The sequence below is a fragment of the Bombina bombina genome, chromosome 3 (assembly GCF_027579735.1).
Source record: "Bombina bombina isolate aBomBom1 chromosome 3, aBomBom1.pri, whole genome shotgun sequence".
In the NCBI taxonomy this organism is placed as follows: Eukaryota; Metazoa; Chordata; class Amphibia; order Anura; family Bombinatoridae; genus Bombina; species Bombina bombina.
Genome location: NC_069501.1, coordinates 1,034,700,566 through 1,034,718,079, shown reverse-complemented (window position 1 = coordinate 1,034,718,079; position 17,514 = coordinate 1,034,700,566).

Here is a 17,514-nt window from a genome sequence, read left to right as displayed (position 1 = left end):
CCACGTCGGATACCTCTACACAGATTTTATTTGTTTATGTTTGTATTTTTTGCACATATATGGAAAAATGTATCAAAACTAGATCACCAGCCATGCCTCCTAAAATCAAAGATAAAAAAATAGTTAGTAAAGGTACTGAACAGGTTGCAAAAATTAATTTAGATGACTCACAAATAAATATTACAGATCCTCACTCACTCATGCAACAAATTTCAGACTTAATATTACCTCAGTTTAACAACATAAAATTAGAGATAGCCACTCTATCTAACGAAATTAGACAATACGCTAACAGATTAAACGAAGTAGAATTGAGGATTTCTAATGTAGAAGATCAGGTATATAATGTAGATCAAACAATATCCGCACACAACAAATAAATGCTTGCCATGCAGAATAAAATAGAAGATTTAGAGGACAGAGCCCGTAGGAATAATATTAAGATAGTGGGACTGCCTGAATCAAGCGAATTTAAAGATTTAATAACTTTTGCGTCCCAAACCTTACCACAATACTTAGGCATTCCTACGGAGGATCTTCCATTAAAAATAGAAAGAGCACATAGAATAGGTATCAGGAGATCAGAGCAAGACCATATAAAAGGGAGACCTATTATGATCAAAGTATTAAATTTTCAGGATAAGGTCACCCTATTAAGACAATACCGTAAACAACACGAATTTATGATAGCCAACAGCCGGATCTATCTATTTCAAGACTTCTCTGCAGAGACTAGTAGCAAAAGACGTGAGATGGCTCCTTATTGTACCAAGTTGATTGATGCTAAATGGGCCAGCGCGGATGATTTATCCAGCTAAAATCTGTGTGGAAATTAACGGTACAATGAGGACCCTTCTGACAACTACCGAGGCCAAAGATTTCTGTCGTGAACAAGGTCTGTGATATGTATATATATTGAATTAGCGGAAGAACTATGTGGGCAGGATGTTGACCAAACAAGTGATGTTTTTGTTGTTTTTAATTTTTTCTGAAATTTACTGGAACGTTAGGCGGAAATAATTTTATGTAATGTTGTGTGGAATTTACCAGAAAGATGGCCGAGTGTTCCGGAGGGGGGAGGGGTAGGTTATTCAAACTAGCTCAAGTGAGGGCTCTAGATTAATTAAAGGTTAAACTAGAATGATGGAGAAAACTAATTTTATATCCTGGAATGTAGGTGGTATCTCATCTCCCATAAAAAGGAAGTTAATCCTAAAACATCTAGGACAGTTTAAGCCGAGTGTGGCTCTGCTGCAGGAGACACATTTAAAACCCTCTGAAGCTGAGAAATTAAAAAGCAAGTGGGTAGCACAAGTAGTAGCTTCACCGTATTGTGGTTAGGAAAAAAATGGGTGGCGATACTATTTAATAAGAATTGTGAATACAAAATAATAAAACAAGAAATAGATACCCAGGCAAGATATATAATAATAGATATGCAAATTGATAAATTAAATGTGGTAGTGTGCTGCGTATATGGCCCAAACAAAATAGAGGATGAGTTCTGGGGGGAGCTGAGTAACAAACTGATGAAATATATCGGGAAGAACATTATCATAGGGGGGGATCTTAATTTGACACCAGTGCCCTTAATAGACGGGTTCAAATGTAGTCAAACCAGGAACATTAAAAAGGAAGTTAGACTGTTGAAAAATTTCATGAAAGGGCTTAGAGTACAGGATATATGGAGAGATCAAAACCCCGATGTACGCGCATTTACGTGTGTGTCCAAAACATTTAAGACTCTCTCTAGAATTGATCTCTTTTTAAGCTCAGAAATCATGCTGGGTTTGAATTTTAAAACAGATATTAAGGATATATGCATATCAGACCATGCGGTTATAACACTGGAAATTCAGAATAGAACTCAAACGGGGAGGGGCGACGGTAGAATTAGATACCCTAGACATCTATCGTATAATATTCATTTTAAGAATTATATTTTAGAACAATGGAAGGAATACAAATCTTTCAACAGCAGCTATGTTGGTAAATGGGAGATATACTGGGAAACAGCTAAAGCATATATAAGAGGGAATATCAAAGAATACATGTGTAAATGGAAGAAGAAAAATAGGGAGCAGGAGTGTCAGCTCAATAACCAACTTAAAAATGCATACAGAGCTTATATAAGTAACGCCAATCCGCAGACCTGGCTTAAGTATCAAAGTAGTAAACAAGAGAAGGATATATTTGCAAAACAAATCCAACAAGATGAGAAAGATAGAGCCAAATACAGAGGTTTTAATGGAAGATCTGCTAAATATATAGCCAGATTAATTAAATGCAGAAGCAAAGGAATTATATATCAGCTATCAAGCTAGGGCCAGATAGAGCAAACACGACTAAGGAAGTAAAACAGCTAATGTTTAAATATTTTGAAGAGCTCTATACGAATTCTGTAGTAGATATCCAGCATAAAATAGAGTTTTGGGACCAACTAGAAATTAGGAAACAGATAGAGATATGTTAAATTTACCAATAACGGAAGAAGAAGTAGCCCGGACTATTACTCAGTTGAAAAGTAATAAGGCACCGGGACCTGATATGCTCCCGGCAGAATTCTATAAAATGTTAGGTAGCAGTATCATACCCACTCTCACCAATCTATATACCGGTAATAGTTATTTCTTAAAAGGGGAAATGCACTCTAAATATTTTGCTGCGTCCTCTATCACGTTAATCTGAAAAAAAAGGCAGAGAGCCAGAAGACCCAGGATCCTATAGACCGATATCACTGCTAAACAGCGATTACAAGATTTTAACTTTTATCATAGCAAACAGACTTAAAAAAATATTACATAAAATTATACATATAGATCAGGTAGGTTTTATGACCGGACACAATCCAGCTAGAAATATCCGCAAAGTTCTCATTACATTAGATCAATGTTATCAAGATATAAAGCAAAAGCCTAATGAGGATAGCCCAGACCTAGCGGTGCTAGCGATAGATGCGGAAAAAGCTTTTGACGCAATAACCTGGGATCACCTATTCACAGTATTAGGGAAGTTTGGAGTACAAGGGAATATCGAGTCTTTATTAAACTTATATATAGGGAGCTGACATCTAACTTAATTATTAATGGGGAATTTACACCAGATATCGTGCTTAAGAAAGGCACAAGACAAGGCTGCCCTTATCTCCATGCCGTTTAACTTAGCAATAGAACCATTAGCTATTAGGTTAAGAAAAGAATTAGCAGGCATCAAAATCCATCAGCAGAAGATAGTCCTCTCTTTGTTTGCGGACGACCTGCTTTTATTTCTATCGGATGCTCAAAACAGTATTAAACAACTCTTAGATATTATAAAACAATTCAGTTCATTTTCTGGATACAAAGTCAATGTAGATATGTCGGAGATCATGTGGTTACGTGGGTTAAGTCAGAAGCACAAAGATTGTCCCTTTAGAGAAGTAGACCAGATCAAATATTTAGGTTTAATCATTACAAGGAACCCGAAATAATGGTATGGCAAAAATATTACACCATGCCTGGACAAATGCATAGCAGACTGTAAAAGATGGAGTAATCTATCAATTAATATCTCTGCTAGAGTAATGTTAATCAAAACAATAATCTTTCCCCGAATATTATATCTGTTGCAGAATTTACCTATTATAATAACACAGAAAGATTGTATCAGGTTCAATAGGATGTGTAATAGTTTTATCTGGGCAGGAGGGAAAATAAGATGTTCAGCAGAGATAGTAACTCTCCCTCTCAAAGCTGGGGGACTAGCACTCCCGAATCTTCAAGCATACAATTTAGCCGCATTGGTGAAATATGCGATAGATTGGATTATTGAGGGGAACTATGTCTCTTATGGAGTGTTAGAAGCAGAGGTATGTGCTCCCTATTCGTTGAAAGCACTTCTGCATTGCGAGACAAAAAATCTCCCAAAAAAGATTAGGCAGCGGCTAACGTTTAATAATATAATAACGGCCTGGCATAAACTGGGTAAAGGAGTAGGAGTAAATATGTATAAGTCAAGACACCTACCGATTTTAGGGAACCCAAAATTTAAAGCAGGATGTAGTGAAAATGGAGTTTTCCATAGGTGGCGTAGGAAGGGTGTGGTTAATCTGATGCAACTCGAGGATAACAGAACCCATATAGTAAAATCATTTGATGAATTAAAAGAGGAGTATCGGCTAAAGAACACATACTTCGTTGCCTATTTGCAAATTAGGCATTTCCATAGTGAGCTACAGGCTAAATATGGGAATGACTGGTCACTAGGAGGGTTAGATGAAATTATCACAGTGTTTGCACAAAAGAAAAACGCAATTAGTATGATCTAAGTTTCTAATGAACTATAAAATAGAAACACATCTACAGACGCTGAAAGGGAAATGGAGGAAAACGCATGTCATAGTGACAAGGGAAGAATTAGTAGACAGTCTTAACACTGCAATTAGGACTACCAAGGTTACCACCTGGAGAGAATCACACTTAAAATAATTAATAACAGTATATTACACCTAGTAAAATAGCAAGATGGTATAGGAATATGGATATAGTATGTTATAAATGTGGCGCTAAAGAAGCAGACTTAGAACATTGCTTATGTGTATGCCCAAAAATTAGGCAGTTCTGGCAGCAAGTACAATATTGGCTAAACAGGTGGTTAGACCAAAAACTACAAATAAACAATAAAATGGTTTTGTTTTTATATCAGGGTACAGACTGGCGAGAGAATTCTAGTCTCATTAACACAGCAATCCTACAAGGTAGGATATTGATTTTAGGCAACTAGAAAGATTCCAAAGCTCCTAGCATTAAACAGTTTGTGAATGGGATGAAAAATCAGATGATTCTGGAACAATATGACATCCACTTAGATGCTAAGAAACATATAAAAAGGTTTTTCCATAAATGGCTAAATATAATAGAAGCTGAATCTGTAGATGTCCAATTCCAAATTATTAAACCTCTAATTAAGTCAAAGATAGTGAAAAATATGATTGCTAAGGAGGAACTACCGAGCCTCTGGAGCAGTGTGGTATAGGAGGCTAGCCCCCCCCCCATTACCCCCCCCCCCCCCTCTGAACACACCAGAAGTAAGGCTGACCGGGGTTCTGGTGGGAATCCACGCCTGTGTTGGGTCTTTATTGGCTGATATGCTTTCATTTCTGTACAGGTAATTTTTTTATTACCTTCAGTTGCTCTGCAGTTCCAGTGAAGCCTGATTTACTGATTTATTTATTTTTTTTCTGTTTGTTATGTTTATTTTCTAACTTTGGCAGATGTGTATGCTTTTTCTTTATATATTTCTTTTTTTGTTTTTTAATTATGTGTTGTCTATGTAATTCATGAGGCCAAACAAAGAGGGCCTCTAGAGTAGGATGTATACTTCTGTTTATTGCAGGGGGCAAGGAAATTTGTATTACTACAAGAAGATCTGTACTTGTATTTGCATTGAGAAAATGATCTTGACCCCCTAAATGTATTCATATGTATAAGAATATATAAGCTAATAAAAAGATACTTAAAAAAAAAAAAAAAATCATGTTAAACTTTTAATGCAAAATATTCTAAAGAAAACCCTATTTAAAGGGACATAGAATGTTTGCTGGGCATTTTATTATTGCACTAGTGCTTGCACAGAAGTGTGTTAGCCTCTTGCAAAAGAGTTAAACACATAGTCAATGTCAGTTCTGAGACAGCAATATACATCTGTGCAGACCCAGATGGGCTCATAGGACATGTTTATTGACAAGCCATTAGTGTAGTGCTTTTCTGGAGATGACTTTGACTATGTGTTTAACATTTTGTTGGAGTTAAACACAGTTTTGTGTAAACAATAGCAATATTAAAACTAGCAGCATGCAAGCTCATCACCATCAACAACCTGTGCAGCCAGTAGAAGAAAATATAAAATGTAGGTATTTTTTTCCACTACATGAAAAAAATCTTGTAAACTCTGATATTTTTTGGTACAAATACACACAGATGTTACATTTATTTTGTTCTGAAATATAATATAATATGATGTTGCTCTCAAAGGAATACATGGAATGTTGTAGATTATATGTAATCCAGGGGTCAACAAATGTGTTTAAAATTAGAACTTAGAAATTCAATTTACCACAATACAAAAATACCACACTTAAATACCACACTTACTTGATAAAAAAACAGATTAACAATTTTTAATGTGATGTGTGTGTATGTGTATATATATGTGTGTGATGTGTGTGTATGTGTGTATATATATATATATATATATATATGTGTGTGTGTGTGTGTGTGTGTGTGTGTGTGTGTGTGTGATGTGTGTGTATGTGTATATATATATGTGTGTGTGTGTGTGTGTGTGTATGTGTGTGTGTATATATATATATAATATATATATATATATATATATATAGTGTGTGTGTGTGTGTGTGTGTGGATGTGTGGTGTATGTATATATATATATATGTGTGTGTGTGTGATGTGTGTGTATGTGTGTATATATATATATATATATATATATGTGTGTGTGTATGTGTATATTATATATATATATACACACATACACATATCATATACATATATACAAACAAATATGCCATGTGAGTGGTTTACACACATACACATTTTACAGCCTTACAGTCTACAAACTTTGTTGTCAAAGTGCCCTAAAGGCTGTAAATCACAATTGGCAGCTTGTAATAAAGAGCAGAGCAGCTAGTCCCATATAACCTCCTCACCTCCAAGGCCTTTATAGAACAAAAACATTCATCCTGAAGCAGACTTTAAACTCCTGGCTATAAAAAAGGAATACAGCACATAACAAGTGAATACACTGCAACCCTCTCTGGTAGCCAAGGGGTTAAAGTGCTCTGCTTGTTATGTTTTCATTCTAGGCAGCATTAGAAGCCTTGTACAGTCCTAACCTATTCTGAAGCTTAGATTCCTCAACAAAAAGTTTTCTGCACAACATCAGCATGGAGCTGGCTGTGTGAGGCAACAGAAGTACATAAAATAAAAGTGAAACTAAACATGCCTGGCGAAAATGGGAGGGGTTTAGTTTTAATCTTTGCCCCTCTCTCCTTCATGGCTCCCTCAACTGCTGTAACATATTGCCAATGAAACACTCGACTTTGTAGGCACCTGGCAGCACAATTTTATTTTTTTTTAATTACTGACAGGCGCCCCTCACTGCAAGGCGCCTGTAGGCACATGCCTACTGTGCCTAATGGGAAATCCGGCCCTGCTTACTTGTGGGATACAATACCAAAGCTACAGGACACGGATGAAAGGAGGGACAAAACAGAGACCTAAACGGAAGGCACCACTGCTTGAAGAACTTTTCTCCCAAAAACAGCCTCAGAAGGAAGCAAAAGTATCAAAATCTGGAAAAAGTATGAAGGGACGACCAAGTCGCAGCCTTACAAATCTGTTCAACAGATGCATCGTTTTTAAAAGCCCATGAGGAAGCCACAGCCCTAGTAGAATGAGCCGTAATTCTGTCAGGAGGCTGCTGCTCAGCAGTCTCATATGCCAGGCGGATGATACTTCTCAGCCAAAAAGAAAGAGGTAGCCGTAGCTTTCTGACCCCTACTCTTTCCAGAATAAACAATGAATAATGAAGATGATTTACGGAAATCCTTAGTTGTCTGTAAGTAAAACTTTAAGGCATGTACCACGTCCAGGTTATGTAACAGACGCTCCTTCTTAGAAGAAGGATTAGGACACAAGGAAGGAACAACAATTTCCTGATTAATATTCTTATTCGAAACAACCTTAGGAAGAAAAAACCAGGTTTGGTACGTAAACCACCTTATCAGAATGAAATATGAGATAAGGCGAATCACACTGTAACACTGAAAGCTCAGAAACTCTTCGAGCAGAAGAAATAGCGACCAAAAACAAAACTTTCCAAGATAACAATTTAATATCTATGGAATGCATAGGTTCAAACGGAAACCCTTGAAGAACATTAAGAACTAAATTCAAACTCCAGGGAGGAGTAATTGGTCTAAATACAGGCTTAATTCTAGATAGAGCCTGACAAAAAGGCTGAACATCTGGCATATCTGCCAAACGTTTGTGAAACAAAATTGACAAAGCAGAAATTTGTCCCTTTAAGGAACTTGCTGATAACCCTTTCTACAATCCTTCTTGGAGAAAAGACAGAATCCTGGGAAAGGTGAAGAAGAACAGAGGGGCGCCTCATGTGTGGTATCATCAAGTGAAGGCACAAAACAAATATCAATAAGGCCAAATGGGTACTCACATACTCCAAGAGCACACTTATGTGCTAGTAGGATCAGGCTGCAGATTTATGAAGGTGTGACAGCTCACCCACCAAAGAGAGCTCACGGTGCTGTAGTGCTGAAAATGGAGTGAAACACAGACAAAAGGCACTACATGTGCAGATCGTTAAGGGTATAACCAGCAGTATTTTCTTAGTTGCACAAATGAATCCTGGGAATCCTAACTTTACTCCATGAGTGACCCTTGGATTTACACCAATAAAGATATTTACGCCATATCTTATGATAGATTTTTCTAGTGACAGGCTTTCTAGCCTGTATCAAAGTATTGATGACCGAATCAGAGAATCCTCGCTTCCATAAAATCAAGCATTCAATCTCCACGCAGTCAGCTGCAGAGAAATTAGATTTGGATGTTGGAAAGGACCTTGAATGAGAAGGTCCTGTCTCAAAGGAAGTTTCCCACTGGTGGCAGAGAGGACATGTCCACTAGATCCGCATACCAAGTCCTGCGTGGCCACGCAGGTGCTATCAGTATTACTGAAGCTCTCTCCTGTTTGATTCGAGCAACCACGCGTGGAAGGAGAGGAAACGGCGGAAACACATAAGCTAGGCTGAACGACCAAGGCACTGCCAAGGCATCTATCAGTTCGGGCTGAGGATCCCTTGACCTGGATCCGTATCTTGGAAGCTTGGCATTCTGTCGAGATGCCATCAGATCCAATTCCGGTCTGCCCCATTGGGGAATCAGTGAGGCGAAAACCTGAAAAGTCTGTCGACTTAGAAAATCCGCTTCCCAGTTCTCTACTCCTGGGATGTAGATTGCTGACAGATAACAAGAGTGGGCCTCCGCCTATCGGATTATCTTGGATACTTCTATCATCGCTAAGGAACTCCTTGTTTCCCCCTGATGATTGATATATGCCACAGTCTTGATGTTCTCTGACTGGAATCTGATGAATTTGTTCGAAGCCAACTGAGGCTATGCCTGAAGCGCATTGAATATTCTCTCAGTTCCAGAATATTGATTGGAAGTAGAGACTCCACCTGAGTCCAAACACCCTGAGCCTTCAGGGAATTCCAGACTGCACCCCAGCCCAGAAGGCTGGCGTCCGTTGTCACTATCACCCACGAGGGTCTGCGGAAACAAGTCCCCTGGGACAGATGATCCGGTGACAACCACCAAAGAGAGCCTCTGGTCTCTTGATTTAGATTTATCTGAGGAGATAAATCCGCATAATCCCCATTCCACTGTCCGAGCATGCACAGCTGCAGTGGTCTGAGATGAAAGCGAGCAAACGGAATGATGTCCATTGTCGCTACCATTAATCCAATTACCTCCATACACTGAGCCACTGATGGCCGAGGAATGGACTGAAGTGCTCTGCAAGTATTTAGAATCTTTGACTTTCTGACCTCTGTCAGAAATATTTTCATGTCTACCGAGTCTATCAGAGTTCCCAAGAAGGAGACCCTTGTCTGTGGAACTATGTGAACTCTTCTCTATGTTCACCTTCCAACCGTGAGTTCTCAGGAAAGGACAACACTGTGCCTGTGTGAGATTTTGTCAGTTGATACGTTGACACCTGGATCAGAATATCCAGATAAGGCACCACTGCTATGCCTCGTGGTCTGAGAGACCACCAGAAGAGACCCTAGAACCTTTTGTGAAGATTCTGGGTGCTGTGGCCAACCCGAAGGGAAGAGCCACGAACTGATAATGTTTGTCCAGGAAGGCAAACCTTAGAAACTGATTGATGATGCCTTGTGGATAGGAATATGAAGGTAAGCATCCTTCAAATCCACGGTAGTCATATATTGACCCTGCTGGATCATTGGTAAGATTGTTCGTATAGTCTCCATCTTGAATGATGGGACTCTGAGAAACTTGTTTAGACACTTGAGATCTTAGATGGGTCTGAAAGTTCGTTCTTTTTTGGGAACCACGAAAAGATTTGAGTAAAACCCCTGTCCTTGTTTTGTTGATTTTGGAACGGGACAAATTACTCCCATGGTAGAAAGGTCTTTTACACAGCGTAAGAATGCCTCTCTTTTTATCTGGTCTACAGATAATCTTGAAAGATTAAATCTTCCTCTTGGGAGAAAATCCTTGAATTCCGATTGATACCCGTGGGTCACTATTTCCAGCGCCCAGGGGTCCTGAACATCTCTTGCCCAAGCCTATGCAAAGAAAGAAAGTCTGCCCCCTACTAGATCCGGTCCCTGTAGCAGCAGCAGGCTTCTTTGATTGTTTACCTTTATTCCAGTTCTGGTTGGGTCTCCAGACTGACTTAGATTGGGTAAAATTCCCTTCCTGCTTTGTGGAGGAAGAGGAAGCAGAGGGTCTTCCTTTAAAATTCCGAAAATTATTTTGTTTACCCCTCATCTTAACAGACTTATCCTGAGGTAGGGCATGGCCTTTACCTCCAGTAATGTCAGAAATGATTTCCTTCAATTCAGGCCCGAAAAGGGTCTTATCTTTAAAGGGAATAGCTAAAAGCTTAGTTTCTTTTACAAAGATATGACGAGTCCACGGATTTCATCCTTACTTGAGGGATATTAACCTCCTGCTAACAGGAAGTGGCAAAGAGCACCACAGCAGAGCTGTATATATAGCCCCTCCCTTCCCCTCCACCCCAGTCATTCTCTTTGCCTGTGTTATACTAGGAAGACATTAAAATATTTCTGACAGAGGTCAGAAATCAAAGATTCTAAATACTTGCCGAGTACTGCAGTCCATTCCTCGGCCATCAGTGGCTCAGTGTATGGCGGTAATTGGATTAATGGTAGCGGCAATGGACATCGTTCCGTTTGCTCGCTTTCATCTCAGACCACTGCAACTGTGCATGCTCGGACAGTGGAATGGGGATTATGTGGATTTATCTCCTCAGATAAATCTGGATCAAGAGACCAGAAACTCTCTTCTTTGGTGGTTGTCGCCAGATCATCTGTCCCAAGGGACTTGTTTCCGCAGACCCTCATGGGTGATAGTGACAACGAATGCCAGCCTTCTGGGCTGGGGTGCAGTTTGGAACTCCCTGAAGGCTCAGGGTATTTGGACTCAAGTGGAGTCCTCTACATCCAATCAATATTCTGGAGCTGAGAGCAATATTCAATGCGCTTCAGACGTGGCCCTCAGTTGGCTTCGGCCAAATTCATCAGATTCCAGTCGGACAACATCACGACTGTTGGCATATATCAATCATCAGGGGGGAACAAGGAGTTCCTTAGCGATGATAGAAGTATCCAAGATAATCCGTTGGGCAAAGGCCCACTCGTTGTCATCTGTCAGCAATCTACATCCCCAGGAGTAGAGAACTGGGAAGCGGATTTTTCTAAGTCGACAGACTTTTGATCTGGTGGAGTGGGAACTTCACCCGGAGGTATTTGCCTCATTGATTCTCAGATGGGGCAGACTGGAATTGGATCTGATGGCATCTTGACAAAATGCCAAGCTTCCAAGATACGGATCCCGATCGAGGGATCCTCAGGCCGAACTGATAGATGCCTTGGCAGTGCCTTGGTTGTTCAGCCTAGCTTATGTGTTTCCACTGTTTTCTCTCCTCCCACGCGTGATTGCTCGAATCAAACAGGAGAGAGCTTCAGTGATCCTGATAGTGCCTGCGTGGCCACGCAGGACTTGGTATGCGCATCTAGTGGACATGTCCTCTCTGCCACCGTGGAAACTTACATTGAGACAGGACCTTCTCATTCAAGGTCCTTTCCAACAACCAAATCTAATTTCTCTGCAGCTGACTGCGTGGAGATTGAACGCTTGATTTTAACGAAGCGAGGATTCTCTGATTCAGTCATCAATACTTTTGATACAGGCTAGAAAGCCTGTCACTAGAAAAATCTAGCATAAGATATGGTGTAAATATCTTTATTGGTGTGAATCCAAGGGTTACTCATGGAGTAAAGTTAGGATTCCTAGGATTCTGTCTTTTCTACAAGAAGGATTGGAGAAAGATTATCAGCAAGTTCCTTAAAGGGACAAATTTCGGCTTTGTCAATTCTGTTTCATGTACCAGATGTCCAGTCTTTTTGTCTATTTAGAATTAAGCCTGTATTTAGACCCATTACTCCTCCCTGGAGTTTGAATTTAGTTCTTCGAGTTCTTCAAGGGGTTCCGTTTGAACCCATGCATTCCATAGATATCAAATTGTTATCTTGGAAAGTTCTGTTTTTAGTTGCTATTTCTTCTGCTCAAAGAGTTTCTGAGCTTTCAGCACTACAGTGTGATTCTCCTTATCTCATTTTTCATTCTGATAAGGTGGTGTTACGTACCAAACCTGGATTCCTTCCTAAGGTTGTTTCAAATAAGAATATTAATCAGGAAATTGTTGTTCCTTCTTTGTGTCCTAACCCTTCTTCTAAGAAGGAGCGTATGTTGCATAATTTGGATGTGGTCCATGCCTTAAAGTTTTATTTACTAAGGATTTCCGTCAATCATCTTCATTATTTATTGTTTATTCTGGAAAGAGTAGGGGTCAGAAAGCTACGGCTACCTCTCTTTCTTTTTGGTTGAGAAGTATCATCCGCCTGGCATATGAGACTGCTGGACAGCAGCCTCCTGAAAGAATTACGGCTCATTCTACTAGGGCTGTGGCTTCCACATGGGCCTTTAAAAATGATGCATCTGTTGAACAGATTGGTCGTCCCTTCATACTTTTTCCAAATTTTACTAATTTGATACTTTTGCTTCTTCTGAGGCTATTTTTGGGAGAAAGGTTCTTCAAGCAGTGGTGCCTTCTGTTTAGGTTCCTGTCTTGTCCCTCCCTTTCATCCGTGTCCTATTGCTTTGGTATTGGTTTCCCACAAGTAAGGATAAAATCCGTGGACTCGTCATATCTTTGTAAAAGAAAAGTAAATTTATGCTTACCTGATAAATTAATTTATTTTACGATATGACGAGTCCACGGCCCTCCCTGTTCTTTTTAAGACAGTTTTTCTTTATATTTTTTGTAAACTTCAGTCACCTCTGCACCTTTTACCCTTTCCTTTTCTCTTCCTATACCTTCAGCCGAATGACTGAGGGTGAAGGGGAAGGGAGGGGCTATATATACAGCTCTGCTGTGGTGCTCTTTGCCACTTCCTGTTAGCAGGAGGTTAATATCCCACAAGTAAGGATGAAATCCGTGGACTTGTCATATCATAAAGAAATTAATTTATCAGGTAAGCATAAATTTACTTTTTTGATGACACATCAGCAGACCAAGATTTGAGCCACAACGCTCTACGCGCTAGAATAGCAAATCCTGCATTTTTCACCGCTAATTTAGCAATTTGAAAAGCGGCATCAGTAATAAAAGAAATAGCTAGCTTGAGAGCCTTAATTCTATCCAAAATGTCATCTAACGGGGTCTCAACCTTCAGAGACTCTTCCAGAGCCTCAAACCAAAAAGCTGCTGCAGTAGTTACTGGAACAATGCAAGCCGTAGGTTGTAAAAGATAACCCTGATTAATAAATAATTTCTTTAGAAGACCCTCTAATTTTTTATCCATAGGGTCTTTGAAAGCACAACTGTCCTCAATGGGTATAGTTGTACGCTTAGCCAGGGTAGATATAGCTCCCTCTACCTTAGGGACCGTTTTCCACGAGTCCCGAATGGTGTCTGAGAATGGTGTCTGATATGGGAAACATTTTCTTAAAATTAGGAGGGGGAGAAAACGGTATACCTGGTCTATCCCATTCCTTTTTAATAATTTCCGAAATTCTTTTAGGAACCGGAAAAACATCAGTGTAAGTAGGCACCTCTAGATATTTGTCCATCTTACACAATTTCTCTGGTTGTATCACAATAGGGTCACAATCATCCAGAGTCGCTAAAACCTCCTGAAGTAACAGGCGGAGGTGTTCAAGCTTAAATTTAAAGGACATAACGTCCGAATCTGTCTGAGGTAACACATTCCCCGAGTCTGAAATCTCTCCCTCAGACAGCAATTCCCTGACCCCCAACTCAGAACACTGTGAGGGCACATCGGAAATAGCTAATAAAGCATCAGAGGATTCAGTATTCACATTAATACCTGACCTACTGCATTTACCCTGTAACACTGGTAATTTAGATAATACCTCTGTAAGGGTAGTTGACATAACTGCAGCCATCTCCTGCAGAGTAAAGGAATTAGACGCACTAGAAGTACTTGGCGTCGCTTGTGTGGGCGTTAAAGGTTGTGACACTTGGGGAGAATTGGATGGCATATCCTGATTCTCTTCAGACTAAGAATCATCCTTAGGCACACTTTCTTGAAATAAAATATGGTCTTTACAATGTAAGGCCCTTTCAGTACAAGAGGTACACAATGTAAGAGGGGGTTCCACAATAGCTTCTAAACACATAGAACAATTAGATTCCTCAATGTCAAGTCGTTAAACACTTTATTTATTGCTTTAAATAAATTTTGAAAAACGTGTACTGCGCCTTTGACAAATAAAAAGCGCACAATTTTTCCAAAACTGCTTCAAAAAGGTTAATTTGCTCTAAAGATTAACTGAAACTCATTAATGGCTCCAAAAATTATTGCATCCCAGGAGTAAGGGGAGAAATGAACCTCTAAAGGTAACTTAAATCACAAAAATGTCAATTGCCACAAAAATACCCCCTGCACCTCGCCACAGCTCTGCTGTGGTGCCTACCTGCCCCCAGGGTACTTCAAAATGACTCGCCAACAATCTGGACCAGAGAATCACTGTCCAGGAGCAACAGGAGTTAGTGCTTGCTGCTTCTCAGCCAGAAGGAAGTGCGCACCTGAGCGTGTGAAATTAAGCCCCGCCCTTCATAGCCGATGTTCGAGTAGGCCTCAAACAACCGCATGGAGAAGCGTTTTTTTTAAGCAAACTAAGTGGAACATAAAAACCCCAACAACATATACAGTATAGCCACACCGGTTATTTAGGACCAACAAAAAAACGATCAACAGTTTCTGCCTCTCCCAGTGTCTAATGTAATGCCCATTATATGATTGCCAACAGAAATAAAACATAGGTCAACAGTAACACCCCTCTGTTTAACAGGTCTACTGCTTACAACATTCCCTATAGGGAAATAAATGCCAGCCAGTTCTGATATATCAATTCTCCTCAGAAATAAAGGGCAGCACATACCTCAATGCTGCTTGTAGCATGAAACCGTTCTCCACACTGAAGATGTCTCTTGTGTTACCTTCAGAAGTCTTGTGGGAACTAACATGGATCTTAGTTACAGCTGCTAAGATCATCAACCTCAGGGCAGAAATCTTTTTCCATATCCCCCTGAGGCAAATAGTACTCACTGGTACCATTTAAAATAAAAAACTTCTTGATTGAAGAAGCTAAAACTAACACCTCACTTTACCTCTTCCTAGTATAACACAGGCAAAGAGAATGACTGGAGGTGGAGGGGAAGGGAGGAGCTATATATACAGCTCTACTGTGGTGCTCTTTGCCACTTCCTGTTAGCAGGAGGATAATATCCCACAAGTAAGGATGAAATCCGTGGACTCGTCGTATCTTGTAGAAGAAATTAAATTGAAATGATCAGGTAAGCATAATTTTAGCTTTTGGAGCAGCACCAATCTGTCCCTAAATTTACCATAGGAACTTAATCTACCAAACACCTTTTACCAAAGCTGTGTGCTTATTGTAAAACAACTGAAGTCGCTCCTTCAGCTCATTCATGTTTCTCATGCTTAGATTTTTTTTATCGCATACTGAACAATCTAATAATGTTTCTATGTGTACACTAATGCACCTACAGTTTCCTCCTTACATATAGATGCAGATGCAGTATCTTCAGTAATGAAAAAATCCATTGCTACTGCAACTATAAAGGCCCTGGCGGCTGCACTACCGGTTTCGAAAAAAAGCAAAAGTCAGTTCCGAAATTTGTAGGTCAGGACATATTACTTGTAGAAGGTAAAATTTGAAGTATTAAATGATAAGGATTCCTCTTCTAGTGAGTCTCCCTCATCTGATGTAAAATTTGATAATCCCTCCTTTTTATTTAAAATTTAACATATTTGTTCTTTTTTGAAGGAAGTCTTAGTCATTTTAGGGGTTGAGGTATCTAAACCTGATAAACCCTGTAAAATTCAGTATATAAAACTGTGGCCAATCTCCCTGAGATTTTCACTATACCTGATTCTGTCTCTGATATGATTGCTAAGGAATAGTCTAAACCAGGGGTCGCCAACCTTTCAGACCTCAGGGACCAATAAACTCACAATTTTGAATGCCGTGGACCACTAAGATGATTTTTTTTTTAAAAGGTACAAACCTGTAAAATGTTTGTGTGTATGTATGTATATAATATATATACTATATATATATATATATTATATATATATATTATATATAGTATATATTTTACACATTTTTAAGAATTATTTTTTGGAATTAACTAACTGAATGACAGAACTGAGAGAATACTTCTAAATGACAGATGAAGGGTGAGTGCCAGATTTTGAGCTGAAAACAGAGAGACAAAATATAATTATGTTAAACAGGACCACAAGACTTCCAAGTCACCTTCCCATTTAGGAATTATTCAAAACTACTTATGATCATGGACAGACATTTGAGACATAAAATAAGTTTATATCAAAAAGCTCTCAATATGGATGTGTGCTAACCACGACTGATGTTACTGTCAATTACTATAATAATGGTGGGATATGGCTGATTTCCTGGATGGCAATTACTGGAATTCAGGTGGAATGGCTTTGTGTGCAGGAAAATTATTAGAATGAAAAATAATTAATATTTAATTTAAAAAAAAAAGAAGATGGCGGGGAGGAAGACAAACAGTGATGTAGGTCCATCTGAAGGTATTAGGAAAACTACTACAAAGAGAAAGGTATAGCAAAGAAAATAAATTAAATATGAGATTTTGTTTTTATTTAAGATTTTCTTTTTTCTTTTTATATATATATATATATATAATATATAGTATATAATATTATATATATATATTATATATACTTTAATTCCTCTATTTCAAGCCAAGACTATACCAACCTCTGCTGGCATTTAGAATGGATAGTCATCTTCCTCTGAGCCCACGCGGCCGGGCGGGGAGAAGTTAAAAATACAATCTAGCTACCTAAGTTGCGCAGTACTATGCAACGTGTGTAGGGAGATTGTAATTTAACTCCTCCTCCGTTGGTTTTCACTGATGTCCAGCCAGGCACTGTTGGTAGTTGCGGCATGACAAGGGTGACACCATCAGAGGCGATTAATTCCTGCTTGATGGTGTCAAGGACCACCAACATCTTTTTGTGGACCAGGTGAGTCTTTTAGTCCTCCTACAAGGTTTACAAAGCTA